This window comes from Elephantulus edwardii, unplaced genomic scaffold (assembly GCF_000299155.1).
Source record: "Elephantulus edwardii isolate Elephantulus edwardi_28Jun2011 unplaced genomic scaffold, EleEdw1.0 scaffold00019, whole genome shotgun sequence".
Classification (NCBI taxonomy): domain Eukaryota; kingdom Metazoa; phylum Chordata; class Mammalia; order Macroscelidea; family Macroscelididae; genus Elephantulus; species Elephantulus edwardii.
Window position 1 is genome coordinate 7,139,968 of NW_006399769.1, and position 3,431 is coordinate 7,143,398.

Here is a 3,431-nt window from a genome sequence, read left to right on the forward strand (position 1 = left end):
GGGACCTCTCCAAAGTCCTGAGAAGCAAGTCTAGATGTCAGCCTAGAGACTCAAGGTGTGCCTGATTGAGTCCATGGTCTTAACAATTACTTGCTATGCATCAGAGAGATGGACAATGACTAAGGATGACAGAAGAAGAATCAATGCCTTTGAATAGTGATGCTGGAGAAAAGTCTTGTACACACTATGGACCACCAAGAAAACAAATAGGTCTGTCTGGGAGAGGGTGAAACCAAGTTTCTCCATGGAGGCTAAGATTTTGAAGCTCTGCTTCACATACCTTGGACATATGGTCAGGAGGGACCAATCTTTGGTGAAGGACATCATGCTCAGAATGGGGGAGGGACAGAACAGGAGAGGAAGAGCTCAGATGAGATAGATTGATGCAGTAACTAGGGCAATGGGAGTAGGAGTGTCAGAGTCAGTGAGACTGGTTCACAACAGGGCAGGCTCCACAGAAGGATGGACTATCTCCTCCTTTGTGATTATCTGCCTCTGAAAACTGGTGAAGGGTCAGCTATGAGTCAGTTCACAAAAGTATATATTATTTTTATATGGTATCAAGTCAGGATCAATCCATAGCTGATTCTCCAGTGAGTTTTCAGAGTCAGTAAATTATATAAGAGGAGATTGTCCATTTTTCTCCTGAGGAGCAGCTAATCAATTCAATTCACATGCTTTTGGATTGGCAGTGCAGCTCCTTACTACTAGGCCATCAGAGCTCCCTAAATATCCAGTATATTATGATAAAACAAATATCCAGTATATTATGATAAATATGTTTTGGAGAGGGTGCAACCTGAGTGCTTTTTGGAGGAAAAAATGATGAAGCTTCTCTTCACATATTTTGGACATATTGCTAGGAGGGGCTATTCCTTGGAGAGGGTATGATGCTGGGAAGGGTATAACGTCGGCAAAGGAAAGGCAGACCCTCAACCAGGTGGACTAATGTGGTGACTTCTACAATGGGCTCTTTTTTCATTGTTAAAAAAATGTATGGGGACCAAGGGACTAAGGGTTGGGAGCAGAAGGGTGAGGATGGGCAGGGATGAAATCAGGGGGCTGCACAATTTGGTCGTTGGAAGGAGTAGATGAAGGAAATGAGAAAGATCCAGTGGGGACCAGAAAAATACAGGGTAATGGTGAGCATAGTCCAACGGTGATTAATTAAAAGAAAATGTCTTTTTCACTTGTGGATTTCTCATTTAGTAATGGAGCTCAGACTCTGTTCTTCATGCTGATGGGGGTGTTCAGATGAAGGGGGAAAGGGAACCCACTATAAAACTTTACTGATAGGCCTGAGTTGCAGCTGCATGCCTTTCTTGCTCAGTTAGAAGATATTTTCCTTGATGTTTTCTGTTCTCTGGACTGCAAAGTGTTTGCCAAGGTGAGTCTACTGAAGGTGGCTGGCTGAACTCTGAACCCTGAACCTCCTTCAGTTCCCTATCTGGCAGTTATATTTCCCTTTTGTCTCTGGAACTGGGTTCAGGATTCAGGTCTGAAGCAAGTCTCAGTGTTCAAGTTGCCTATGGGAAAGGGAGCAAACCTAGAAAGAAGAAACTTGTGAGTTACAAAGAAAAGGGCTTTGAAGATGTAACTTACAGATGTACTAGAGAAGAAGGTGGAGGAAAGTGGCTTAGAAAAAAATTCTTTATACACACCAGGTGGCTCTCCCCAGTGACCTGACGGCTCTCCCCAGGGGCCAGGCGGCACACACTGGGGACCAGGCAGCTTTCCTCGGTGGCTAGGCGGCACTCCCTGCGGGCTAGGCAGTACTCCTTGGGGGCTGGGTGGCAATCCTCAGGGGCCAGGAGGCATTCTTCCCCACCAAAGTCCTGTCCCCCTGAAGTCTGGACCCTGTGCCCCACTGGAGACCAAGGCTAGGGACAGCACTCCTGGCTCCAGCACTTCCACCATTGCCCACCTCCCCTCCATCAAGAGGTCCATCTGCAACTCAAAGTAGGTATCACTACCCTCCCCCTCTACAAATGGAGAAGTGGCATTGAGAGTGGTGAACAGACCTGCCCTAGGTTGAAACAGTTCTTGGTAGCAGTAGTCAAGAAATCAATGGGCACATTGAGGAGATCTGCTGTCCAGGATCTGTTGTTGTTGTTGTTAAGTGTCATCAAGTCATTGATGACTCATAGTGACCCTATGAACAAAAGACCTGAACACTTGTATAACTTTCATAGTTTTTCCAGGTTCATAGAATTTCCAGAGAAAAGCTATTTCAGAAGTGGATGCCACTCCTGCCTCCAAGCCTATTTTAATCTGGAAGCTCCACCAAACACTGTCCACCATTAGTAACCATTATCACATTTGTCACATCAGTGTCACAGTGTTTAATATCACAGCAACCATGAGTTACCTCTGTACAACCAATTGACAAACCAGTGATATACCTCTTAGAAGAATGTTTGACCAGTAACAGTTAAAACCAGGCCTGAGGGCCGCAGATTAAAATTACCCACCTCTGGCTTGATAGCATAACTTTCTATCCACTAGGTCAATAGAGTGCTCTCTATGGCTCACAGCAATTCTACGAACAACAGAATGCCCTATACTATGCCATCCCCGCAATCTGAGATACACTTGAGCCCATTGCTACAGTTATTGTATCAATCCATCGTGTTGAGGATCATCTTTTCTTCTATGACTTATCCAAGTAAATCTTCACTGGCAGCGAGATGCTCTCCCAAGATGCTCTCCCAAATGCAGTCCTTCACCTCCCGGCTCCATGGTACTGTCACTGCCGTCACACCTCCCCCACATCCCCTCCCACGCTGAGGGGCCATAGCCTCTGTCAACCACTACCGCTGGCCATGCAGGGGCCCTGTTGCACCAGCCATGGGTCCTGGCACCCGCTGCCCAGTTCAGGTGAGGGGACCGCTTGACCCCTGCCACAGTGGCCCCGCGTAGTCACAGAGACTTGGGCTTGGCAGCGAGTGACTAGCAGAAGCCACTTTTTTTTCTGAGAATCTTCGTCCTCTCGATGTTGAGCCTCAATCCATATTAAAGATCAGGAGTCAGTTTAATTGTTCAAGTGTAGATAAACGGTGGGCTGTGAAGGGCCATGGTGACCTGCTTCAACGCAGCTTGGTGCTTCTCCACGTCCTCATGCTGCTTCCCCCACTGCTGCCATCTTGGTTCTCCCTGCCATGGGCTCTTGTGTGTCAGGAAGTGCAAGGATGACACAGGACAGGACTGGGTTCAAATCTTTTGTTCATAGGGTTGCTATGAATTGTACTCGACTTGACAGTCAGTACCTAACAACAACAGAGTAAAACTCTACCTATACATGTATGTTGTTGTTGCTAAGCAGCTGGAGGATTCAAACCATGTGCTTTTAGGATTGCAGTGAAGCTTCTTACCACTAGGCCACCAAAGGTTTATAGATATAGATATAGATATAGATATAGATATAGATATAG